The sequence below is a fragment of the Chelonoidis abingdonii genome, chromosome 24, assembly GCF_003597395.2.
Source record: "Chelonoidis abingdonii isolate Lonesome George chromosome 24, CheloAbing_2.0, whole genome shotgun sequence".
Lineage (NCBI taxonomy): Eukaryota > Metazoa > Chordata > Testudines > Testudinidae > Chelonoidis > Chelonoidis abingdonii.
This window is the reverse complement of record NC_133792.1, coordinates 25,892,712-25,920,247: the sequence shown is the minus strand read 5'-3', so window position 1 is coordinate 25,920,247 and position 27,536 is coordinate 25,892,712. Positions and strand designations below refer to the sequence as shown.

General features: G+C 43.7%; 2 long non-coding RNA genes across 3 annotated transcripts in view; one reads left to right on the top strand and one right to left on the bottom strand.

Moving 5' to 3' along the window:
* LOC142045906 (uncharacterized) overlaps positions 1 to 13,843 on the top strand; it is a 45,227-nt gene extending 31,384 nt beyond the window's left edge. For both annotated transcript variants that reach the window (XR_012654818.1, XR_012654819.1), the window contains exon 3: positions 13,701 to 13,843. This is a non-coding gene — a long non-coding RNA (uncharacterized LOC142045906). The remainder of the gene's footprint in view (positions 1 to 13,700) is intronic.
* Positions 1 to 27,536, bottom strand: part of LOC142045894 (uncharacterized) — a 503,229-nt gene that overhangs the window by 63,359 nt on the left and 412,334 nt on the right. The gene's annotated exons all lie outside the window — the stretch shown is intronic.

The following is a 27,536-nucleotide window of genomic DNA, read 5'->3' as shown; positions in this document are numbered from 1 at the left end:
GCTGATAGTTCTATTCTGTATAGGTTACTATACTGCACATATTGCGGTAGTATCTCAGCACCTTCCTGTAATGCATTAGACAACATGACTACACATTGGTCATCTGTTGTTTGGTCTCTTATCCTCTTCCCAGAGGGATAAGCACGTGCACAGAATATTTTGTTTTGGTAAGGGTTTTGGTTTTTAAATGTACATGTTGCTATATACGTGTTAGTGAAGACAAAGTCAAACAAATGTGTCTTGTAATTGGAGCAGAAGGTGGTGAGGTTTGAGATGGTCCTTAGTTTCTGTGGGAGTTCTTTCCACAGTCTTGGTTTTCCTTGAAGGAAGTTCTGTTTCTCACACAGAGAAGCTTTACTCTTATTGTTGAGAGTTCCATTGTGCCAAAGGAACATAGCTGTCTAGCATGGTTTTCATCCTGGTGCGTTAATTGATAAAAAAGGAAATAAGGACAACCTGGGGTATTACAGCTTATTGTCAGCTTAACTTCTGAACCAGAAAGATAATGGAGCAAATAATTAAACAATCAATTTGCAAACACCTAGAAGTCAATAAGGTGATAAATAATAGTCAGCATGGATTTCTGAAGAACAAATCATGTAAAATCAACCTGATAGCTTTCTTTGACAGGGTAACAAGCCTTGTGGGGTGGGGGAAGCAGTAGATGTGGTATATCTTGACTTTAGTAAGGCTTTTGATATGGTCTCGCGTGACCTTCTCATAAACAAACTAGGGAAATAACAACCTAGATGGAGCTACTATAAGATGGGTGCATAACTGGTTGGAAAATCATTCCCAGAGAGTAGTTATCAGTGGTTCACAGTCATGCTGGAAGGGCATAATGAGTGGGGTCCCACAGGGATTGGTTCTGGGTCCAGTTCTGTTCAATATCTTCATCAATGATTTAAATAAGGGTATAGAGCATACAATTATAAAGTTTGAGGATGATACCAAGCTGGGAACAGTTGCAGGTGCTTTGGAAGATAAGATTAAAATTCAAAATGATCTGGACAAACTGGAGAAATGGTCTGAAGTAAATAGGATGAAATTCAATAAGGACAAATGCAAAGTACTCTACCTAGGAAGGAACAATCAGTTACACACATACAAAATGGAAAATGACTGCCTAGGAAGGAGTGCCGTGGAAAGGGATCTGGGGGTCATAGTGGATCAAAAGCTAAATATGAGTCAACAGTGTAACGCTGTTGCAAAAAAAGCAAACATCATTCTGGGATGTATTAGCAGGAGTATTATAAGCAAGACATGAGAAGTAATTCTTCTGCTCTACTCTATGCTGATTAGGCCTCAACTGGAGTATTGTGTCCAGTTCTGGGTGCCACATTTCAGGAAAGATGTGGACAAATTCGAGAAAGTCCAGAGAAGAGCAACAAAAATGATTAACGGTCTAGAAAACATGATCTATGAGGGAAGATTGAAAAAAATTGGGTCTGTTTACTCTGGAGAAGAGAAGACTGAGATAGGACATAACAGTTTTCAAGTACATAAAAAGTTGTTACAAGGAGGAAGGAAGAAAATTGTTCTTTTTAACCTCTGAGGATAGGAGAAGAAGCAATGGGCTTAAATTGCAGCACGGGCGGTTTAGGTTGGACATCAGGTTAAGCACTGGAATAAATTGCCTAGGGAGGTGGTGGAATCTCCATCATTGGGGATTTTTAAGAGCAAGTTGGACAAACACTTGTCAGGCATGGTCTAGATAATACTTAGTCCTACCTTGAGTGCAGGGGACTGGACTAGATGACGTCTCAAGGTCCCTTCCAGTCCTATGATTCTGTATTTTAGATAACCTGGGTCCAAGCCATGGAACACTTTGAAGATAAGACCTAAGACCTTGAACTTGCTTTGATTTCTATGGGAAGCTGCTGTACGGAGCAGAGGACATGTTTGATGCACTCATGGTAGCCTGTGTTGCTTAGGAGATGTACTGCAGCATTCTGCACTACTTGCAGTTTCCTAAGCCCTGAAAACGTCATGCCTGGGTTTAATAGCATTGCTGTAATCCAGCTATGAGATGATGAAGGTGTGAATGACGGTGGCTATGTTGTCATCTGCCAAACTACAGGAAGTACTATGTGTGAATGCTGCTCTGTGCGAGCTTAGTATCACTAAGGAATCCAGTACTTCTAGACCATGGACTGAACTGTCTCACTCTGGGTGTGACTCTGCAACCAAAGGAGACTGCACCATGGCTGGAAACTCTTCAAAATACTTTCCTCTGCCCATCATTTTCACATTTGTCTTGCTTGGGTTCAGCTCCATCCATCTGTTCTTCATCCATGAATAGTCTCAGCCAAGCACTGTGCCATGTGATCACATGTGATAAAGGATAGTTAGAGCTGTATGCCATCTGCATATTGCTGGCATTTGAGCCCATGTCTTCTGACCTGTTCATCTAGTGACTGTATGTCAATGTTAAATAGGACCAGAGGGGGAATTGATGCTTCTTGGAGTGCTCAAGGGACTGTTCTAATGGTGCAGGTGCAGTTTTCCTTTGTTACTTTCCGTCCAGGAAAGATTTAAACATACCCTGGACCCTGTCGTCTCTCTCTCAGAAGAGAGAGCAGTATCTGATTGTCGACAATGTTGAATGCTGCACAGAGCTCCAGGAGGATGAGAATGGATGTCTGTTCTATCTGTTGACAGGAGAAAATCATCCATCAGTGCCACTAAAGTTGTTCCATTTCCATGTCCTAGCCTGAATACACATTGTACTGGGTCTGGACTATTAGATGAGCTTGTAGTTGGCCTTTGGCTAGCTTTTTTATGAACTTGCTCAGGAATGAGAGGTTCAGTACTAGATGGTAGTTGGCTAGCACCAATGTATCCAGGGGGTTTCTTCAGTATTGGTCAGGCTTATGCTTATGCATGTTTTGAGTGAGGAAGGGAAGAGTCCTTCCTTGAATGAGGCACTGGCTGCTTCGATAAGAAGTGGCACTGATTGTTCAGGACTCTCTTTCACAAGCCAGTAAGGGCATAGGGCAGGTTCCCAGATTTTGGGTTGAGTCTCCTTTATGGTGTACAGAACTTCTTGATGAGTAAATGCACTGAACTATGGGAATTCAAGTGGGCTGTTGGTTTGTAGGTGCAGACGGAATGGATCCAGGCTGCTGGAGAAGGCTTCCTTATTGTATATGGGCTTTTCAGCACAGTAGGATGATAGCTTTTCACAGTGTTTGGTGTTCGGTTCTGCTGCATGTTGTAAGCACTCTGGATTGAAGAAGTGGTTTACTATGCTGGATAGCTCCTTGGGGGTGGACTTGTAAGCTTCAGTTGAGGCTCATATGAAGGTTCTCTTGGACTGTAATTTACCCTCAGTTTAGGCTTGGAAGAATTCATTATGCTTCAACCTGTTTGTATAAACCTTTGTATTCTGTTATTGACTTTTGAATTTTTGCACCACAGTCTTCATCCATCACAGTGTGTCAGAAAACCAAGGAGACTTCTGTGGACAATGGGGAGAGAGCAGCTGTTTGGGGGCCAGTGTGTCAACAGATAAAGCTAGTTTATCGTGATTCACCAGTCCTCCTCTTTTTGTCTTGCAGTTGGGGTATTGTCCATTAACAGGTTCTGGAATTTGTTAGAGTCTGTAACAGCGTGCCTTGCCTCTTAAGCCTGGAGGGCCTGGGGTTACCAACCCTGATTGCTAAAGAGACACCCCGGGGTTGGATAAAGTGATTCCACTATAAGAGCAGCAGGAAGCAGGATTTTTGTTTTGTTTTATTTTTAGAAGTGAGAGTGTGAGAGAGGGCTGCTAAGATTGTCAGGGAGAGAAAATCTGGCAGTAAGCTTTGACAGAGCGATCTCTGAAGATGGAGGTTAAGATCCAGCTGGATAATGGCTATATTGTGTTTTCAGTTTTTGGTTTGCTGTTTTGGGAGAAAGAACTGAAAAAAACCTGGACTGAAGGACCCATGAACCTGTTTTGGTGTGTACATAATTGAAGAGCCCTGAGAAAGGGAGAGCTTGTTAGCAGGGGACCTTATGACATGAGAGGATGCCGGAGATGCTGACAGGAGAAGGAAACCAGAGTCAGAAGGCTGAACTCTAGCTAGAAGGGGCTTGGAGTGGCAGCTTCATGAGGAATAGACTGGGACAGAAGAAGATCTCTGTGTGTGGTAGAAGAACCAGAGTTGAGCATGAACTTTTGTATTGTGGTGATGGAATTTATTTTAGGACCCTGAGGATTGTTTTGAACTGTTTCTGTTGTTAAACCAGCATTGGGAGGGAGTGCTATTCTGCACGAGAAAGACTGTGTGGAATTGTTAAGGGGCCTTGAAGAGGGGAAACAGAGACAGGATACTGCAAAACCTCCTCTGGTCACAAGGTAGTGCTCAGGAAATGGCCACCCTGGTACAGGGTACGAGTCTTTGTGAACATATTAGGATCATGGGTCTTTTTTTTATTCTCTAGGCACTGGAAGATCTGACCACTGCCTTAATGAGGTGATGGTCTGTCCAAGACAGTGGCTGGGTTGTGATGGATTGTGAAAGTTGAGGGATGCAAAGGAGACGATAGAAACACACCCCCTCCATGGCGATTCCACATTTACAATTACATTTTGGGACCTATCGGTTTACCATTTTTTAATCCATTTAATGTGTATCATGTTAATTTTATATTGTTCTAGTTTTTTAATCAAAACGTCATGTGGTACCAAATCAAATGCTTTATAGAGGTCCAAGTATATTACATCAACACATTACCTTTATCAACCAAACTTGTAATTTCATCACAAAAAGATATCAAATTAGCTTGACAAGATCTATTTTCCATAAAAACATGTTGATTTGCATTAATTACATTACCCTCTTTTACACCTTTATTAACTGAGTCCTGTATCAGCAACTCCATTATCTTGCCTGGGACCAGCGTCAGGCTGATAGACCTATAATTACCTGGATCATCCTGTTTTCCTTTTAAAAGACTGGCACAACATCAGCTTTCTTCCAGTCTTTGGGTCAACAGTAGCAATCCAGCAGCTTCTCAGCCAGCTCTTTTGAAACTCTTGGGTGCAAGTTCTCTGGATCTTTTGATTTAAAAATGTCTAATTTAGTAACTTCTGTTTAACATCATCCAGAGATACTAAGAGAATAGAAAGAGTGTTATTGTCACCATGTGATAAAACTATATCATCTGTCTCCTCCCCCCCCCCCCGCCGCACCATCCCTCACAACGTTTTCCCCCCCTTCCCCTCCAACATTCCAGCTCTCCTTCCCCTTCCCAAAAAATTATAGAACAGAAATATTTATGGACACTTCTGGCTTTTCTACATTATAATTCTACAATGTTGAAAGCTTCAATGGGCATTGGATTGGGCCCAAAGAGAGTAGTTCTCAAGTAGATGCTGAAATGAATGGGGGCCATTGGAGGTGTCTGAAGTGATGTGCCTGAGTTTCTTTGCATGTGCAGGAAAGGAGGCAATGGCATATTGTACATACTGGGTTCTGGAGAGAGGAGACTTGGGAAGCTGGTAGAAAAGGGAGTTGCAATCAAACTGCTAGCTAGATACACCTTGGATGAAGTCCACAGTCCTTTATTCCATAAATATTGTTACCCTTTTGGCCTGTGTTCAGGGTCTTGCAGGTTGTTTCCATAAGGAGGTGAAATGGAAGATGGAGTCAGGTATTTCTTCAATGCAATCCTGGTTATTTACAAAGAATGTACAAAAGTCCCAAACAAAGGGAGAATCAAAGAAAAGGAGAACGTTTCTTTGCTCACAGTTCCAACCCTCTTTTCAGCCAGCACTCTACCCAAAGAGTTCTCTCTCAGGGTGTTTTCTCAAGACCATGCTACCAGTGTTTGTTCTGGGTGGCTCCTTGGCTTTTTCCTCCATTTCAGTCAGTTTCTCTGGTGTTTCTGCTTCTTCCCTCTCTATCGCACAGACGCACAGCTGCAATCAAGTTAATTCCCTGCTCCTGCTCCTGCATTATTAACAAACTCCTAGGAAATCCCTTGAACCACATGGCCCAGCTACTGCTTAGGCTTGCATGTGGTCTAGTCCTTTGGTGGCAGTTTTCCATTTTTTCACCTGTGAAAGGGGCATTTAATTGTTCCTCAGTTAGACTGAATGGAAGGTGGCTATCCCACTCAGCAGTTTCAAGGAGGTGGTGTGATTGCCCTGTCTGTCTGTCTATCCATCTCCATACCCTTCTATCTATCTATCTATCTATCTGTCTGTCTGTCTGTCTGTCTCATTTGTTCAAACCATGTGACCAACTTGTTTTTTGTTGTGGTGATCAATGGGGCTGTAATTAGTACTATAGTAGTTGTGAATTGATGTGGCTAGCAGACCTCATCTCCTGTCTTGATCTTAGGGAGATCCACAGCTTCCAATCCCATAAAGTCCAGTCAAAATTCTCACTGCTGCATTATTAGACTATTCTTCAGACACTTATGCAAATATCAGAATGAAATGTGTTTCTCCACCATGTTTCTCCCCTTCTTAAATATTAACTTTTACTCACACTGTGGGGATATTTTAAAAAAATGGAATATTCTTATTTACTGAGGAAACAGTTCAGTGTAGTTATAATTAATATACAACTGTACAGAGAGAAATGGAAAGTCACTGACGTTTACCATTTTCAGGAGACAGCTGCTAGGGGAGAAATGATTTTTGTCCTGTTGGCATCTGGAGGCTGTGGCTCATGTCAGGAAGTGATGCATGAAAGCCAGCATCTGGACTGTTGCATCAAGGTTATGCCAAAATGTGTTTACTCCATAGTAGTTGGGAGTTCAGGATTGAAGCAAATAACACAGGAGGGTGGGTAGGTATGGATGAAGAGTACCAAGAAGGAGGGAAAATATTCTGAAGAAGGGAAAGAATAGAGTCAGTGATGAAATGACAAACAGCTGCATGAAGCCTCTGGTTTGGCCTGTGTGAAACTTTGTGTGATTCCCACAGCTGGAAATGTGGCTGTGAAAAGTGAAAAATCACCCATTTGATGCACATAAGAAACATGTGCAGCTAAAATGAGCTCAGCCAAGGAGGTTTCCTCTTGGCTTGCCTACCACAGTCCTGGCTATAGTAATGTGCATGTATAAAGGGATCCCGGCCACAGCATTGGGATGGGGGCGGTCAGTGGAGGACTCAGCACCCTCACTGGCGTGCACAGCAATGATTCCTTATTCCCACTAAATCCTTCTCATGGAAGTGAAGCCTCAGAATGCCATTGCTAGGTATAGTTTGCAAGCAATTACTGCAATGTATCCTATCATCCTTATGAAAATGTGTCTTGGATCTTTTCTCTAGAATACTGTGGCAGAAATTCTGCATCTTTCTTGGCTTGCCGCTGCATCCAGAGTATTTAGTTTGGTGAGCCATTAATTAAGCAACAGATTCAGCACCCTCAGCAGGTTTGCAGATGACACTAAACTGGGAGGAGTGGTAGATACCCTGGAGGATAGGGATAGGATATAGATGGACCTAGACAAATTAGAGAATTGGGCCAAAAGAAACCTGATGAGGTTCATCAAGGACAAGTGCAGAGTTCTGCACTTAGAACGAAAGAATCCCATTCACTTCTACAGACTAGGGACCGAATGGCTAGGCAGCAGTTCTGCAGAATAGGACCTAGGGGTTACAGTGGATGAGAAGCTGGATATGAGTCAACAGTGTGCCCTTGTTGCCAAAAAGGCTAATGCATTTTGGGCTGTATAAGTAGGGGCATTGCCAGCAGGTCAAGGGATGTGATCATTCCCCCTATTTGGCACTGGTGAGGCCTCATCTGTGTCCAGTTTTGGGCCCCACACTACAAGAAGAATGTGGAAAAATTGGAGAGAGTCCAGCGGAGGGTAACAAAAATGATTAGGGGGCTGGAACACATGACTTATGAGGAGAGGCTGAGGGAACTGGGATTGTTTAGTCTGCAGAAGAAAAGAATGAGGGGGGATTTGATAGCTGCTTTCAACTACCCTGAAGGGGGGTTCCAAAGAAGATGTATCTAGACTGTTCTTAGAGGTAAAAGATGACAGAACAAGGAGTAATGGTCTCAAGTTGCAGTGGAGGAGGTTTAGATTGGATATTAGGAAAAACTTTTTCACTAGGAGGGTGGTGAAGCACTGGAATGGGTTACCTAGGGAGGTAGTGAAATCTCCTTTCTTAGAGGTTTTTAAGGTCAGGCTTGACAAAGCCCTGGCTGGGATGATTTAGTTGGGGATTGGTCCTGCTTTGAGCGGGGGTTGGACTAGATGACCTCCTGAGGTTCCTTCCAACCCTGATACTCTATGATTTTATGATGTTTCCTGAAAAAGGTCAATGATACAGATACAATTAATACCTGGGCCTGTAACTCTAGGGTTGTAATTCTATCCATACATGTAACAGCATCTTAACCCACCAAAACAAAGCTCAAACTGCCAAGACCCATCATTCAAAAGGAGTCTTTGATTTGCGCTTTGAATTGGCGCCCAGCCTAGATTCATAACAGCTCCCATTGCTATCTCCCTAAACACTGAGATGGTGTTGCTGATTCACCTTCCAAAATTATTCTCTGAAGTGACCTGCCATCTATCCCTCAAAACTGTAGCATTTAGAGCAAGGGTGGGCAAACTACAGGCCATGTCCAGCCTGTCAGACTTTTTAATCAGGCCCTTGAGCTCCATTGTCCTGCTCCCACTGAGGAGCGGGGTCAGGGGCTTGTCCCACTCCAGCTCTCCAGCCAGGGAGCAGGGGTGGGGGCTTTCCCCACTCCACCCACCTAGTGCTCCAGCTGGGGAGCAGAGTCAGGGGCTTGCCTCACTTCAGCTCTCCAGCCTGGGAGTGGGCTCGGGGGCTTGCCCTGCTTTGCTCCCCCCATGAGACCAGGGTTAGGGGCTTGCCGTGCTGCGCCCACTTGGCACTCCAGCTGGGGAACAGGGTCGAGGCTTGCCTGCATGTTTCCCGGCGCTCCTGCATGTTCAGAACCTGTGTGACAGACATGAGGGCATACATGTTACTCCAGCTGCACAACCCAAATGTGCCTCATGCGTCATCAAAGCCTGGGAACGTGCAAGCCCACATGCCTGCTACTTGTTGGCTTAGGTGACTGATGTTTTAGTAGTTTTAATTTTCCATTGTTGAGGATAAAACAAAAAGTAGTTGGCCAGGGAGTACTCAGTGGCAGTTTTCAAAGTTGTGGGCTGTCGGGACTTATGTGGGAGGAGATTTCTGAGAGCAGGGGGCTGGTGAATCTTAATGAGTTCCAGTGAATGGGAGCTGACACCCAAACAATCCAGGCTTCAGAGAAAGGGTGTGGAAAGGGACTAAGTTTGGTTTAATTATTGTAATACATTGTTATGGTGGTTTATTTATAACAGTAAGTAAGGTTTTATGTTTATTTCCACTAAAATGTATCTTTATTAAATAAAATTTATTTGAATATCTCCAAATTGTTAATTTCATAAGCATTCATGACCCACCATACAATTTCCATACCCAGATGTGGCCCTCAGTCCAAAAAGTTTGCCCAACCCCTTATTTAGAGTCAATAACTAAGCACCATGTTAATGAAGCCATCTAGTGGTACGAATCCTGTTATGTAGTAGTGAATGTAAGAGCACAGAGCTACAAGTATCTCCTCTTTTTATCTTCTCTTGTGTTGATGGATACATCAGGTAAACTCCCTGACATCTTTGATTTCTGGCTCCTCGTCTCCATGATCTCTTGTAGGCTAGGAGTTTGTCACAGCTGAAAGCTGCTCTTTCTATATCTACATTTACCTTCAAAAATCTTAAAACTTATTTTCAGAAATTATTACTTCTTTTATCCAGCAGATACTTCACCGATTAGGACATTTTGCATTTGCTCTTTGTATTATGGAACGATCCACATGGAAGCAGTATACCGCATTAGACTGCTGTCTTGCACTTTTGCATAACGTTTTGAACAAGCATTTATACAGTGAGACAACTTGGGTGAGGTAATAGAGACAAGCTCGCTCACCAACAGAAACTGGTCCAATTAACTTACCTCATCCACCTTGTCTCTGTAATATCCAGTGACCTATACAGCTACAAAAACCACTGTAGCCATTTATACAGTAACATTCTAGTGACTTGATGTTTGCATTTGTACGCGGGAGAATAGTCTTGCTATTGTGGGGAACTTCCCTGGCTTCTGCACTATCCTGGTGAAATGGACAAGTGGAAGGATCTGAGTCCTTGCTCCTACTTCCTTTACCAAGAGGCCTCCTGGCCCTTGAGGACTCCCCTTCCACTTTCCTGTCTGGCAAAGTCCTCGTAACCCTGACACGGCTGGGCCCAGGATTCCTGGGGAGCTTGACCCCCAACCCTGCTGTGGTCATCTAGGACAGGGGCTAGGGTGTCCCTACTGTGGGGTGCTCTCTCTGCACTGGACATTTCCCTGACCCACTGATCATTACATACAATTTAAAGCAAATACAAGTTATTTAATCAACAATTAATTTAAAAAAGAATAAGGAAAAATGGGAAAGGTTAAAGGAAAACACATCACCCCGCTCTGTGGCAGGGAACATCACAAACAATGTCTCTGGAATGTCAGGGCAGTTCACAGTCTGTTCCTTGTAGATCCCAGGCCTCCTTGCAGGCCCTGGCTGTGCTGCAGAGATGCTGCGGGTTGGACACTTGCTCTGGGGGTGTCTGCACACCTCCGGGCTTTGGGTGGTGGGATCCTTCTTCCGAGCATCAGCCCCCTGTCGGATTAAGATCCCCCTCCCAGTCTGGCCTGCAAGGACCCTTGGCTGGGGGTGTCTTTCGGTGCTGGCCCCAGTTGCTCACCACACCCGGCTTCAGACTGCTCCAGCACCAGCCCCACTGTTGTAGCTTCAGCTCCACTCTGCCTCAGCACTGATGCTGCTGCTTTGCCTCCAGCCCCCTGGGCTGCTTCTCTGGCCCCTCTGTCTCTGTGGATGCAGCTCTGCTCCCAGCACAGCGTCTGCTTTCCCTGGGCTGTATCTCTGGCTCTGTGGCTGCAGCTCTCCTCCCAGCACAGGTCTGCTCTGTGGGCTGCTTCCGTGATTCTGCTCCCAGCTCTGACCTGCTTCCTGGGCTGCTTTTCTGGCCCCTCGGCTGGCACAGCTCTGTTCCCTAGGTCAGCTTGGGCCCCTGCTCTCTCCTTAGCTCGGCCCCACTCTGTCTGACCCAGGCAATTCCAGCTCACACGGAAGACAGAACCCACCTTGGCCTCCTGACTCCCTAATTAGAGTGCCCACCCTGTCAATCAGACTGACCTGGAGCTTTGGCCTCTCCCCATTTTTTTAGTGCTGGGAGCTAGCCAGCCAAAACACGCCCCCTGAATGTTAGTAAGGGGACAACAGTCCCCTTATACATTACAATATTATGCAAGAGGCCTCAGTCAGGATCAAGGCCCAGTCACTGTCTTGGGTACTGAACAGACATACAGTAAAAGACAGTTCTAGCCCAAAAGAGTTACAATCTAAATGAAGATAAGATGTAACAAGTAGGTATAGCACCCAATGGATGGGCTGCAGGAGAGGAAAATGAGTGTAACAATAATCCGAATACATAGTTATGTAGACTAGCTGTGGGCATCATTTGCAGGTCTGCATTTTTGAAAATTATTTCTCAATCAGAGCCAATAAATGAGTCCCCAACATCTCACGTGTTTTATTAGTAATATATCTATTGTGCGATGTAATCCTGTAATATTTAATTTAAGGACTGTAGGGCTTTTTTGCTTGGTTTTTTGGTGTAGTTTTGTGCAGAGGAACTTGTAATTCTAAAGGTAAAATCAGTTTGCATTGCTAGTTATGATTAACTGACAGCACGGCCCGAAAAACATTCTGGATTTCCTTTATGTAGCTGTGGTCAATCCTGCAGTCATTATGTGTGTCAAACTCATGCTGTCTCCAGGAGCTATGCTGTATGCTTGGGCTATATTATTAAATCAGAATTTCTGTTTTACAAAGAAAGCAAATGGAAATTGCATAAATAGTATTGTGTTAGCTATTTATTCTAGTTTCCCTTAAGTATATAGATCTTTGGAGCAAACTCTTGAGTATAAACAAACACATCATCATCTTGACTCTCCACCTTGTTTCTTGAGACTTGTAAATATTGAAACTTCACTTTGGGATCTGCAGCCACAGCAAAAGTACAACAGCATATTGGATGCTGAGCCAAGTGCTGGGGTTTAATTATCTGTTATTAGCATGTCCAAGTTTGCCTTGCATTTTAATTGCAGCACAAACAGGGGCCTCATGGCTAGTGGATTTGTTATAAACAGCATTAAAATGGGAATAATAGAACTGTAAAATACATCAATTAGTGAGATACTTGCATTGAGCAGCCTAATTGTGAGGTTTCCCTGTAGCTATGAGGCACTGGAGTTTGTTTATTTGAGTTTGGCCCCATATGCTTTATTGTTCTTGGCAGATTAGGTGCTAATAATATTAATATCTGCACAAGATTCTTTCAAAGGTAAAACTTGTTTTATTAATATGCCAGATTCAGATTCCAGGCAGGTTTTGTTGCTGTTGTTATTGGTAACTGGTTTTGTTTTCTCTCTTGTCCATACAAAGCAAATAAGCAGGAAAGGAGGTGGGCACAGTCACCACTAACACTGGTTGACAACTCAGCTGGTATCTTTCACTTACTGAGGATCTTCTGCAGAGATAAAATATTTTTCTCAGCTCTAGAAACTGATTTGCCCTTGGATACCTCTTATGTGGAGGCTGCAGGTGGCTCATTATCTTCTCTCTCTTCATATTGTTCTATGAAGAATGAGCTTAATTTAAAAAAAAAAAAGTATTTGGCTATTGACAGTTCCCATTGTGTTAGGGACCTTTGGGGATGCTTCACAGCCACCTGCAAAAGGCCTCTATCCTGATGCCCAAGGATCGCTGCACTAGGGTCTAAAGGGCCAAGGAAGATTATTCATGTACCCCATCGCAGCTGCACTCTTTGCTTCTATCACACAGCCAAGTGTTGACAGTCCAGAAGCTAGTGTCAATGATTGGAACCTTACTCTATTCCCACCTGGTAGCACCTGGCCATTCCTGACACTGAACTGACCTGTTAGAACGGTTCTCTTTCTGGCTCATTTTAAACAAACCAAACCAAACCAAAAAAAAAAAAAAGTAAAGTGCTTACTTTTACTAACTGGAAAATTGAAATGCCATTTCCAGTGCTGAAGGAAATTGTTTTGAAGTGTGATACTCATGATCTCTACAGCCAAACACTTGCAATATTCCTTTTGTGTAATAATGCTGCCAACTGCTCAGCTCTTTAAAAGAAATACTCTCATTACAGAATAAAATTCTTTACATGTATATCTTAAAACTAATGAAAATAAGGGGGGGAAGTACTTATTTTCCCAGCAGGGAACTCTGAATTGAAACTCTTAGACACTTGTTTGGCAAAAATTGCTGGCTTAAGTTGGACAGCCTATGAATTATGTGCGAGGGCTCCAAGGGCTGGCGTGCAGTTGCACTGATGTTATTCTGCACCGCTGAGCAGCTTTATGTGAGGCAGAATAATAGTGCTAAAACTCACTAACACCTATGTATCTATAATCAAAGTTAGACACAGGCTCAGTTCAGTTAGGATGGGATCTACATGGGCTCAAGTGGAATTGTGCCCCCTTATACCAGGGCTGAATTTGTTCCATTAGTGTTAGTAAGGACAGCTCATACTGTACCTAATTGGAATCATATTTCTCCTTGAAAACAGATTTGCTTTATAACTGACTCGTTTACATTTAGAAAATGGGAAGGAGAAAAGAAGCAACTGAAGACTCCAACTGAGGTTCCAACCTGCAATATTGCTGACTTTGCCAGATCCCTTCTAGAGATTCATTCAGCATTCTTTGAAGCATCAAGTCTTGGCCAGCCCTGGAGGTAAGATATCAGGGTAGCTGGACTGAGCTGGCATGACAGCATCCAGGTTGCCATGTTTTCAGATTCGGGAGTGAATGTCCTTTGTTGATGAATTCCCTCCATATCCCCACAGTGGATAGTTTTAGACTGTGGTGGTTAGAGGGAAAGCTCAATTTCTTCTACATTTTCAAGTTATGGCCTTGCTGGCTTTCTTCTCCGTGTTCCTGGTATTGTGCCATGATTGATCTTCTGCTGTTTGGCTTTATTACTGTGCACAGATTTCAAATAGCTTAATACTGCTAAGCATTCTGCAGTCAGCCAAGACAAGCTTTACTCATAGTATTGACTAGAGAGATGAAGAATTTAGCAGAACACTGTCAGCTTTGGCCTCCTTATTGTCAGGCCAGCTTCTTTGTCCACTGAGTATATGCACCTGTGATAAGCTGCAATCACCCCCAAATGGCACTTTGACTCCAGGCAGAGACACCTGATGGAGAATTTATTCAGCACTAAAACAAAGCAATAACCAACCTAAACTAATGAAAAGTAGTTTGCCTGTATCAGGCTTAGTGATTTGCTGCCTTTTCACCTTCTTCTTAGCATTTAAATGTTCTCCAATTCATTGCAGTTAGTTTCACTTTAAACTGGCACACAAAGCAGCTAAGGCTGAGCTAGAAACATCCACAGACTGCTTCAAAACACCCACAGACTACTTCAGCCCTGGGTAGCAGCAACTGGTCTGAGATTTCTCTTCAGAGGAAGTTATTACTCATGCCTGTTCACCACAAATAAAATGAGATTTGTTCAAAACTTCAATGCAGAATAGTCCATGAGCTATTTTGTGTGTGTGTGTGTGTGTGTGTGCGTGCGTGTGTGTGAGAGAGAGAGAGAAATAGATTAACAACAGCTTTTATGTACCACAGAACTGCACAATTCAGTGAACTTGTAATTTTCTAAGTCAACTTTATGTACAACTTTATGTATGTTTCCAAAGGCAGCAGCTGAAGGTATGAGAGCTTCCCAAACACAGCTGGATCTATTATCTTGCATTGAAGCCTGAGTGGTTACATACAAGTCAGTAGCTCTCTCTGTCTGCACTTGCAGCTTAGGGATAGGCTGTCTTTCTGTGTGTTCAGTCTTATGTTTATTCCTTGGGACGAAAGTGGCTAATCATCAGGGCTGTCTCTACCATTTTTCCCGCCCCAAGCAAAAAAAAAAAAACAACAACAAAAAAACCTGCCTAGACTGTTCCACCCCAAGAATGGACAGAATGCCACCACTTAGCATGTGCTGCTCCAGGCACGTGCTTCCTCTGCTGGTGCCTGGAACTGGCCTTGCTAATCATACTTGTTGCTAGTTACTGCAGTCAGTTACTTGAACAGCACTGAAAATAGTTAGCAATCAACAAGATTTTTTTTCCCTACAAACTGTAATTTCTTAGTCAACATAATAATGAACCTAAAATAACCAGCAGCAGGCAAGAATTGCTGATAATTCCCTACTCTAAGAGTAACAGTGGTTGTAATGTTCCATGGCTGCAAACATTCCCAGATGCCATAGTCATGAGTTAACTGCAAACAGACAGCACGTGGAAGAGAACTCCAGAACTTGGATTCTGAAACCATGGGCCCATTCCCAGTGAGGATTTCCCAACATTCATTCAGTAGAGGGCAATGATATACATATCACAAAGTTCCATACCATCAAGGGCAGTGGCACAAACACACATGCCCTTTGCTGTAATGGGACAATGGCTCGCAGCTTGCTTTTTAAGGTCCTATCAGATTGCTCTGTATTATTTGATCATGGGCTCTGGTAGGAGGTAGGATGGCACAATATATGCAGCCTTATTCATCAGGCTGTACTGTTTGCAAGAAGCCAGGATAAGCAGGGATGATGCACATTAAGCTAAACATAGCCATACATCAGAAACATCAAAGTATCCCCAAAGCGTCACTTGGAGAAGGAAATCCCAAAAAAATGGGGACCAGAGTAGAGAATTAGGAAATGCAGACAAGGGGGGAAATAAAAACCAGAAAGCAAGCATTCAGAGTCAGAACCCTTTGAACCAATCAACGTAGAAGCTGACACAATTAAGATGAATAACTGGAAAAGAAGTGCTGCGAATCCATACTGCTCCTCCCACCACAAATGATGTCTCTGCTAGATGCCTGTTAACACCTCATAACAGCCACCCACCAACAAAAGAAACAAACTTTAAAGAAGATATCAAAGGAGGGCATTAAAATTCCCAATGGGAAACAGACTCCACATCCCGTTCATGGTGACAGGAGACACATTGGAGATATTTGCAGCCTTGAACACAGATGATGAAGGCAAAGAACTGAAACTGCCAAGTTCCTGACCATGGTGTTCATTGAGGAGAGAAATTAAGTCCCATCGAACTTCTCCAGACACAAGGTGGGTCAGTATTGCAGGATTTGGAGGGGGAGGGGAGTTCATAAAGCCCAGCATTTCATGAGTACCAGATGCTTAAACAACCCACAAAGAATTCCAACAGGATACCTGCTGTCTGCAGACAGGGGATAGGCCAACTAAAAAAGAAAACAACAACAGAGGCTGCATTGTTCTGGCTTTCTGACTTTATGCAGCATAACACAGCATGTTACAAAACAGGCTGGCTAACGCAGACAAGAAAAAAATGCTTCATTTCTTATCCACAGTCAGGGATAGGCAGAGACCTATCTGAGCCTTCCTGGCACTAAAAGGAAAGTGGTCGGCATGGAGCTGAAAGCATGATGTGTAGAACAGCCAGTATACAATCATTCTCATCTGTTCCAGGTTCTGTTACTCTCACCCCCATGGTTATACTGCGGTGGGGAAAGTAGTGCTTGGGGCTTATTAATATTTTCACTCTGCATCAAGTGTTTTCTACAGATCATAATTCAGCCATTGAAACTGATTCTGAGCGGGATTTGGCATTGAAGCCCTCTGCCAAAGAAATTAAAAAAGAGAGAGTGCTCAGCCTGGCCGTGGAATGTCCATTCAGTGCCACCTAAGCTCATCATGAGGCAACTTGTGCAACACAATTAGGTCTGTGACTCAAAGCTCTATGGTATGGTCTGCACTAGGATTCTCAGAGACTGGAAGCTGTAGTGTAGACAAGGCTCAGGCATTTTTACCACATGTCTAACACTGCTGAGAGCAGGGGTTTGTGTTTGAGCCCATATGAGTCTTGTCCACTCTGTAGCTTCCACTGGTGCTGTCACTGGGGGAGCTGTACGTGTTGGCAATTATGTATCCAAAAATCCTAGTGAAAACTGATGCTGCTGTGTAGGAAGCATGAAAAGGAAGGATCCATGTGTGTAAAGTAGGAGTAATGTGGCATCGCTGTCTGTAGCTGAGTGGGCTACAATGCAGAGCCCAGACAACACAATGTGATTTCTCTAGGGCTTGCAATCCTCTGCAGAAGACGCAGCTGCAAATGCATGTTAAGACTGCCTGAGCTGTGAAAACTGGTTTAAAATGTTGGCTTTACATACACTTGCAATAGTGTTTTCTGGTTAATAAATGACATATTGTATGCACATCACTAGGTAATACAACTTGATTTTCTATGCACTAGGATGGAACAAACGCAGCTGGGTGGAGCGTTCCTGGACAAATATCTTTAAAGCTCTGTACTGTTGGTAGCATCTGCTATGGGTCAGGACAAGAAAGTGTTTCCTACACTGATGTTCCTATCTAGCTTTTCCTGGCTTGTGCATACAGTTCTGGAAGACTTGCTGCACCTCTCCCCCAAGTCTAGTAGTGCTACTCCCAGGCTGGTCCCCCCCAGCGCAGGGCCATTTTTAATAAAATGTGAATACCCACATCAGCTCTTCTGAGAATGTTTCAACTTTAAAAAATTGAAAAGAAGTCCCTGTATATCTTTTGGGCACACAGGATGAACTGTGCCAGCAGGGAGAGCCCCACAGGTGGAGGATCTCAGGGAATGGAGAGTTTAGATGTGATGTAGTTAAAGAATGGAAGAATCTAATGTCAGCAGCTCTTGCTTAAATTTTGTGAAACAGCCTGCAAATGAAATAAGGGCTCTTAGTCCTGGTCTACAATAAAGGGTTAGGTCAAATTTAGCTGTGTTAGGTTGATTTTACAATTAATTTATCTATGCAAGCAACCCCATTCCATCGACCTAAACGGGTCTTAAAATTGACTTCTGTACTCCTCCCCAGTGAGGGGAGTAGCGCTAAAATGACCTTGCTGGGTCAAATTTGTGGTAGTGCAGACGCAAATTGACATTATTGGTAGGGTGACCAGTAAGCAAATGTGAAAAATTGGGACAGGTGGTAGGGGTAATAGAAGCCTATATAAGAAAAAGACACAAAAATTGGGACTGTCCCTGTAAAATAGGGACATCTAGTCACCCTAGTTATTCGCCTCTGGGAGCTCTCCCAGAGTGCTCCAATGTGATCACTTTGGACAGCACTTTCAACTCCGATGCACTAGCCAGGTACACAGGAAAAGCCCCGGGAACTTTTGAATTTCATTTCCAGTTTGGTCAGCGTGGCGAGCTCAGCAGCACAGGTGACCATGCAGTCTCCCCAGAATTGCAAATGAGCTCCAGCATGGAGTGAACAGGAGACATTGGATCTGATTGATGTATGGGGAGAAGAATCTGTGCAGGCAGAACTCCGATCAAAAAGAAGAAATGCTAATGCATATGCCAAAATTGCACAGGGCATGATGGACAAAAGCTACAACAGGGACACACACAGCAGTGGCACGTGAAAGTCAAGGAGCTCAGACAAGCCTACCAAAAAACAAAGGAGGCAAACAGTCGCTCTGGATCAGAGCTCCATACATGCTGCTTCTATGATCAGCTGCATGGCATTCTAGGGGGGGACCCTACCACTACCCCACCACTGTCCGTGGACACCTGCAAGCGGGGAGTCTCACGCAACATGGAGGAGGATTCTGTGGATGAGGAAGAGGAAGAGGAGGAGAATGCACAACAGGCAAGTGGTGAATCCATTCTCCCTGGAAGCCAGGATCTTTTCATCACCCTGGAGCCAATACCCTCCCAAGTGGGATCCCCAACCCTGAAAGTGAAGAAGGCACCTCTAGTGAGTGCACATTTGTAACTGCAGTACAGGGTTTAAAAGCAATAGTGTTTAAAGTTTGATTTGCCTTGAAGACTTGGGATGCATTCGTGGCCAGTAGATCTACTGGAAAAGTCTGTTAATGTGTCTGGGGATGGAGCAGGAATCCTCCAGGAACATCTCCATTAGGCTGTCCTGGAGGTACTCTGAAAGCCTTTGCAGATGGTTTCTGGGGAGAGCTGCTTATTTCATCCTCCACAGTAGGACACTTTACCACACCAAGCCAGTAGCAAGTAGTCTGAAATCATTGCAGCACAAAGCATGGCAGCTAATGGTCCTGGGTTTTGGTTGCATTCAAGCAACATTTGATCTATATCTTTCTGTGTTAGCCTCAGGAGAGTGAAAGGAACAGTAAAAGGACCCTGTTCATGCTGGTCTGTTTGCCTTTGGCTAAAAGGGATCATCCCTGAGAATAGCCATGTGGCGGGGGGAGGGGTGAAGGGATCATCCCAAATAGCCACACAGAGGGATGTGGGAAGGTGTGTGCTGCACATCCACCCAAAAACCACAGCCCCTCCTTTTAAATGGCAAACCCAGTCAGCATTGCTTGCTATGGGAAAGGAGGGCGCTGCAGTTTGAAAACATTCCCACGTGTTATGAAGGGGTTAGAAGCCAAATCCTTTGGCTTACCATGGCTGCCTAGAAACTGAATTCTGTTGCCAAGCCATGTGTGATGTGTCACCATACCGGCAGGCGCTCAGTATAAAAGGCAAAATCGATCTTGTACCTAAAGCATATGTGCTGTTTGCTGTGAATTGCTTGCTTCTCTGTGAAAGAATCTCCCTTTTGTTCTTAGAACTGTATCGTCTTAAATTTTACTCTCCCTTTTTATCCCCCCGCAGGTCAAATGTTTCTATGCTCCCCCTATCATCTCCATCCCTGAGTTTATTGCAGATTAGAAGGCGAAAAAAACGCACTTGTGATGACATGTTTTCTGAGCTCATGCAGTCCTCCTGCACCAATAGGGCACAGTTGAATGCATGGAGGCATTCAGTGGCAGAATCCAGGAAAGCATTAAGTGAGCATGATGGGAAGAGGCAGGATGCAATACTGAGGCTAATAGGGGAGCAAACAGACATGCTCAGGCGTCTGGTGGAGCTGCAGGAAAACCAACAAGAGCACAGACCGCCGCTGCATCCACTGTACAACCATCTTCCCTCCTCCGCAAGTTCCGTATCCTTCTCACTCAGATGCCTGAGAACGCGAGGGAGGAGGCTCTGGGCACCCAGCCACTCACTCCAGAGGATGGCCCAAGCAGCAGAAGGCTGTCATTCAAACAGTTTTGATTTGTAGTCTGGCTACAATAAGCAATGTGGCCTTGTCCTTCCCTCCTCCCCCACCCCACTCAGGCTACTTTATCAGTTATCTCCCTTTTTTTTTTTAAATTAATAATGAAAGAATGCATGGTTTCAAAACCATAGTGACTTTATTTCCTTTGCCAGCTGTAATCGAAGAGGGGGAGGGTGGTTGGCTTACAGGGAATTAAAATCAATGAAAGGGGTGGGTTTGCATCAAGGAGAAACACATACAACTGTCACACTGTAGCCTGTCTAGTCATGAAACTGGGTTTCAAAGCCTCTCTGATATGCATTGCGCCTACCTGTGCTCTTCTAATCGCCCTGGTGTCTGTCTGTTAAAAATTGATAGCCAGACGATTTCCTTAACCTCCTAACCTGCCATAAATGTCTCCCCCTTGCTCTCACAGATATTATGGCGCACACAGCAAGCAGTAATAACAACAAGAATATTGGTTGCGCTGAGGTCTAACCTAGTGAGCAAACAGCGCCGGCGAGCTTTTAAACATCTAAAGGTGCATTCTACCACCATTCTGCACTTGCTCAACCTGTACTTGAACCACTCCTTACTACTGTCCAGGCTGCCTGTGTATAGCTTCATGAGCCATGGGAGCAAGGGGTAGGCTGGGTCTCCAAGGATAACTATTGGCATTTCAACATCCCCAACAGTAATTTTCTAGTCTGGGAAGTAAGTCCCTTCCTGCAGCTGTTCAAACAGACCAGAGTTCCTAAAGATGTGGGTGTCATGCACCTTTCCTGGCCATCCCACGTTGATGTCAGTGAAACATCTCTTGTGATCCACTAGTGCTTGCAGCACCATTGAGAAGTACCCCTTGCGGTTTATGTACTGGGTGGCAAGGTGATCTGGTTCCAAGATAGGGATATGCGTTCCATCTATCGCCCCACTACAGTTAGGGAACCCCATTGCAGCAAAGCCATCCACTATGACCTGCACTTTTCCCAGAGTCATTACCCTGGATAGCAGAATGTCAGTGATGCATTGGCTACTTGAATCACAGCAGTCCCCACAGTAGATTTGCCCACTCCAAATTGATTCCCAACTGACTGGTAGCAGTCAGGCATTGCAAGCTTCCACAGGGCTATCGCCACTCGCTTCTCAACTGTCAGGACAGCTCTCATCTTGGTATTCCTGCACTGCAGGGCAGGAGAAAGCAACTCACAGAGTTCCAGGAAAGTGGCTTTATGCATGTGAAAGTTTCGCAGCCACTGGGAATCATCCCATACCTACAATGCTATGCAGTTCCACCAGTCTGTGCTTGTTTGCCGGGTCCAGAATCGGCGTTCCACTGTATCAACCAGCCCCACTGCTGCCATGATGTCCCAATTGCCACATCCTGTGTTTTCAGGAATGGCTGTGTCCATGTCCTCCTCACAATCATCCTCATGCTGCCATCTCTTAGCCAGGTTCTGCATATACTGCAGTATAATGCACGAGGTGTTTACAGTGCTTGCAACAGCAGTGGTGAGCTGAGCGAGCTCCATGCTTTCCATGCTATGGCGTCTGCATGGGTAACCAGGAAAAAAGGCGCAAAATGATTGTCTGCAGTTGCTTTCATGGAAGGAGGGAGGGGAGACTGACGACGTACCCAAAACCACCTGCGACAATGTTTTTGCCCCATCAGCCATTGTGGGCTTAATTCAGAATTCCAATGGGCAGCGGAAACTGCAGGAACAGTGGGATAGCTTCCCACAGTGCACCGCTCCGTGAGTTGATGCTAGACACGGTAGTGAGGACACACTCCGCCGACTTAATGCGCTTAGTGGGGACATACACAATCGACTGTATAAAATTGATTTCTAAAAATAGACTTCTGTAAAATCGACCTAATTTCATAGTGTAGACATACCCTCAGTTACCATCACAGGGTGAATAGTAGCAGCAACGCCTGCTGTTTACATAGCCTGAACCCAGCCGACACACCTGGTCCATCCCCTGCCCAAGGTGAGAGCAGCAGGTAAGTTTCCCTGGAGGGCATTGAGTTTCTGAACCCTTCCTAGGGGGATGGGGTCCTGCACATTCCTAGGGTCACAGAGGAGCATATATTCTCTTCTCAGAGGTTTTTTGGTGGGAGACAAAGGGGTGTTTGTTTGCTTCACAGTTGTGGGTCACAAATGCCATTTAATTATTTATTCCTGAATTTATTAATTGGCTTGTAATAATTCCCCATAATTGTCAGTGTGCAGATTGCTATTGCTATATGGTCAAAGCCCGGATTCCTGGGTTTGGGGCCTGATTAATTTCTGCTTTGCATCTTGTGAAGTCAGCTATACCAGTGCAAATTCAGTATGATCTGCCACTATTTTGATGGGTTACAGTATACACGTGTGGCATTTGTGCAAACAACTAGTTGAGGTGCAGGGCAATGGAAAATCAAAAGTCACTAACATTTAACCAAAGTCACAAATATGTAAAACTTTATGGTCAGATTAGGGCTCCTTCCTTCCAATTGCTAATCAGCAGTGCTCAAGTGGAATTTGCTCTTTAGATTTTGGCAGAAAATTGAAAGCTGCAATTATTTTAGGAAGGGTTTAGCACTCACATACCAAGCTCTAAGTACCAGACCTGATATGGATTGTATCTCAGAATAGGTTTCTGCGCAATACGCAGCAATTTGGAGACAGAAATCTGAGATGTTACTGATGTTGATTCCATTGCTTTTATTCTCTTGTTTCTTTATTTGTGCCTTAATATTTTTAAACTGAGACTCTCATTTTTCTTCCTGATGTTGAGTGCTTTTTTATAGTGGTGGTTTTCTTTTTTTGTGCTCTGCATCTCCTGCTGTGATTCATTTAAATAATTTATTTTAAGGGTGAGTTTCAGATTTTTTAGGTTATGATCAAAAGGAGAATTGTTTTAATAAATTATTAACAAGGCAACTTTCCTCATCATTTCATGGGGAGGTGAAAATGTCTTTTCAGGGCTTTCTGTGGTTTTGAAACTGATGTGGTCCGAGTATTTTGTGTTTTCAATTCTCACAGTAGCACAAGAACACCGATATTTGTAGATCATGGGTGAAAAAGCATAGCAAGGCCTGTCCTATAATGTTAAAATACCCGGAGAGCTTGGAACAATGACAACTAATCTGAAAGCTCTAACCCAATGATATATTATATCAAATGAACCTTGGTGTACGAAGTTAGTGTCTGACTTTGCAAGCTGTTCCTGGGGGCAGCTTTCAATGCACGTATGGAGCAATTTGCTGGATTGGGACTCAGTCTCTGATGCAACAGAAAAACCACCCATTTAGTTTGGGCGCTGCCGGGCCAGGCCCAGAAACTCAAAAGCGAGAGCATATTTTTTTAATCTGAGTCCAATTGCTGCATATTTTTGAGTTTCCTATTTCAAGTGAGCAGAAAATGAAATTTACAGTCCTGTAATTCTTCAAGATAGGTTATTTGCATATTATTAAGTTAGTGTTTTACATGTGTGGGAAATTTTACATTTCAGCAGAGAGATACTCCCAGTAAATCTGTTGCAGCACTATTCTTCAGGAATACACCACTCCATTCATCTCTAAGTTGTCTCTTGTTAATCCTAAATTTTAAAAAATAAAATAATATCTGCGCATTGGTGCAAGTCTAGCAAATAATTATATACAAATCAAATATTTATTGTTTGCTCATAAAAAGGAAAGTCACAATGATAAGATAGAAAAGTTTTACAATGTAACAAAACTATATATATAAAATTTTATGGCACTAATCAAGAACAGGAAAGTATTGCGTTCCACAACACCTTTAAATTTTAAACCAACCCACATTGCAAAATCCCTAGAGCAAAACTTAAGTAATATATTATAAAGGTATAAATTTCATTCTGCCTCTCTCCAAAAAGTCAGTGTTGTGTCTTGTGTTTGTGAAGACCAACCTGGGTTGCCAACAGACGTCAACAGGGATGCCAGCAAAAACAAAACAAACAAAACCCATTTATGATCCAGCTATAGACTTGTCTTTATTGTACTTATAAAATATACATAGCTTTTTATTGAATTGCCTACTGTTGAAATCTGCAAGAATTTTATTGCTTTTTACTGTCCTGGAGAGGAATAAAGCAGCAGCTTCTGTGTAATTTCATAAGAAGTAAGGACAGTAAATTTAATTTTGCTGGATATGGGGGTCGATGATAAAAAGTAATGCATTGAACTAAAAATTAGTGGTATCAATGATAAGAAATTTTCCAATATATAGCATCAGTGTCTCTTCCCCTCATTTGGGATTTCCAGGGTTTGTTTAAAAAGCATTTTGGGGATTATTCATGTCTGAACGCTTTTTGCATGGCAGCGCACTGTCTGAGCTATTTTAAGCTACACATTCATGTATTCCCCACTGTAAGTATTTTAGTCTGTTTCTATACTAAATGGGGGGTTTTTACAGCCATATTGCCTTTCCTTCACCTTGAAGTGGGATGTAGTTGGCTATGCAACGTGATGAGAATAAATGGGACTCAGACATTTAAGAATATCCTTTCCTTTCCTCTGAATTGAAATAGGGATCAACCTATGAAAACCCCAAATTCCCACCACTAAAGCCACTAGTCTGGAACATGAGAAGGAGGGTATTTTTAAAGCAAAATGTGTAGCTTAGCAGCTTTTCAACAAGAGGTGCAGTCTGCTGCTGTTGGCCATATTTCTAACCTCGGGAACCCTTCTGACTGTTGTTTCCCAATTTCATGCATATCCCAGCAGAAGTCTGGGCTAACATATGTAGAGGTGAGGCTGTTTGTAAGTAAAATAAACTTATGTGAATTTTTTATTTAAAAATCTAATGCAAGATAATGTGCGAGGTAACAAAGTCAGTGTACTAAATGCTTGAGCCAGGGGGAAGGAAAACAGCCATTTTATTATTGTACATTTTCTGGTTGCATGGGGGCTAAAGAGGTATCTTCTCTAGACTTTCGATAAGGATCTGCTGTATCTTTAGCCCCATTCGTCAGGAAGGATCCCAAAACACTTTACAGACTTGGGGCCTGCTGCAGAATGGTACTGAATATATGTAACTTATCACAGCACCTCTCAGGATCAGACCCCTAAACTGTTAACATACAAACATTGCTGAAGGATTACTTCATTTACCCGTGAAATGCAGCAGCACACAGCAGTGCTACTGAGAAATTTAGGACAGGAAGTGAAAAATCTCTTATCCAATTGAAAGTGCAGGGGATGGGGGATGCAGGGAAAGTGGATTTGAGTATGGCCACAAGCCTTCAAAGAAATGAGAGAGGAAAGTCAGAAGCAGGGAAGACCAAGAGACAGGAGATGCAGAGAGAACATACCATGTGAAAGATAGGAGGCAGTTTGTCTATTTTTACCATAAACACAACCAGATTTCTTCCACTGCTGTGCCTATACGCTGGAATGAAATGATAGCAAGACAATCCTGCAGCGTCAGGCAAAAGAGAAGCCTTTTAGTCATGAAAAGACCGGACTGTGACCCATAACCCGGGCAGCTTGTTGCAGGTTGGAATGCAGGAAACCTTGAGTCATCTCCTTTGTCCAAATTATGTTTCATGAAAAGCCATTAAGGTTTGAACTTTGTTAAGAAAAAAATGCCTTTCATAAAGAGCTTATCTGGCAGAGAGATGCCACTCACTATGATAAGCAAAAGCTTTGGAAATTCTAAGGTTTGTAATCTGAAACATGAAAATGCAATTAGATTAATTTAACCAGTGAAAGACCACCTAAAGATGCTACCAAGTAAATCCACATTTATCAGATGAAAGGAAAACTACATCCTAATCCCTTGGAAAACATAGAAATAACAATGAATTGGGTTCAGCAAAGAACAAATGTATTTTCTCATTATTTTATTGCTCACAGAATTATATTTTTCTTTATTACTGAAACACAAACTATTTGTATTAGCTCACTAATCTAGGTTGTATACTTCCTTTCGCTATTTTGCATCATGTATTTCTTTGTGCAGTTACTCAGCATGTGAGCAAATGGCCAGTAGTCCATCTGCATTATTCCAGCAAAGGACTAGACTACTTATATCAGCTGAATCTAAAAATAGAGGCTAACAAAAACTATTTTCAAGTTATTCAAAGACAAACATATTTAAACAACTAATTTGTTTCCATCCAGTCACAATTCTACCATTAATGAAATACCAGGTTGCTAAACTTCTGTTAATTAGTCAAACACTGGAACAGCCTCACAAATGAACAAACCAACCCCTTCATCAGCCCAGGACAAGGCAGAAAGCTGTGTGCTGTACAGGGATCCTGAAGGCATTTAATTGTGCCCAGGGGTGAAAGTAACTTAAAGGACCTACCGGTACACCAAAGTCCTGAGTGTCGGGCAGGGCCTTGACTGGAAGGGTCAGGGCCTTTCGAGCCCTGGGACCTTTACATCGAGATTTAAAGGGCCCTGGTCTCTGTCTGCAGTAGTGGCGGCTGGGAGCCCTGGAACCTTTAAATCACTGCTGGAGCTATCAGCTGTAGAGGTGGTTGAGAGCCCTGGGTTTGGGGGTCATTTAAAGGGCCCAGGGCTCCGGCTGCCACTACTGCAGTGGAGCCCTGGGCCCTTTAAATCACTGCCTGAACCTTGCTGCTGGAGCCCTGGGGCAGCAACAGCAGCCGGGGGCTCGGGCGGTGACTTAAAGAGCCAGGGGCTCCCAGCCACCGCTACTGCAGCACTGCCCTGGGTGTCCCGGCTGCCACTGCTACCTTGGAGCTCCGGCAGCAGGGCTCGGGCGGCGATTTTAAGGGCCCAGGGCTCCAGCCACTGCTGGGAGCCACAGGCCCTTTAAATTACCGCCTGTGAAAGCTGGTCCAGTACGGCGTACCAGCTTACTTTCACCTCCAATTGTGCCCCATTCCTCATTGGTTGTACAACCAGAATTCTTGTTCCACTTGGTAGAGAAAAGAGACATATTAAGGTGCTTTGTTGTGATAAAATCAGTATCTGAGCCCAGGGTCAAGCCCTTCCTCTTCTGTAATAATGAGTCTGGGATCCTCGGTGAAGCCAATCAGGTGCTAAGGGCTAACATCCGAGGGCCCTATAAAAATGGTTCGTCCATAAACCTTTCTGGTGGCTACGCACTATAACAGGATCTTTGGTATGGTTTGAGCAGAGGCTTTGCCTATATGCCATGGGAATTTAAACTTGGATCGTGCTTGACAGTAAATATGTAGCAAAAAAGGTCCCTCTGGGAGACACTCTTTTGGCTGGCCAGCTCTGCTAGTGTGCACAGTCTGCTGTCTCCTGTTCTGCATCTTGGGGCAGAATGAGAGACAGCTTGTGCTGTGTGGTGAAATCCCCACCAAAGAATTGCAACAAAGAGAG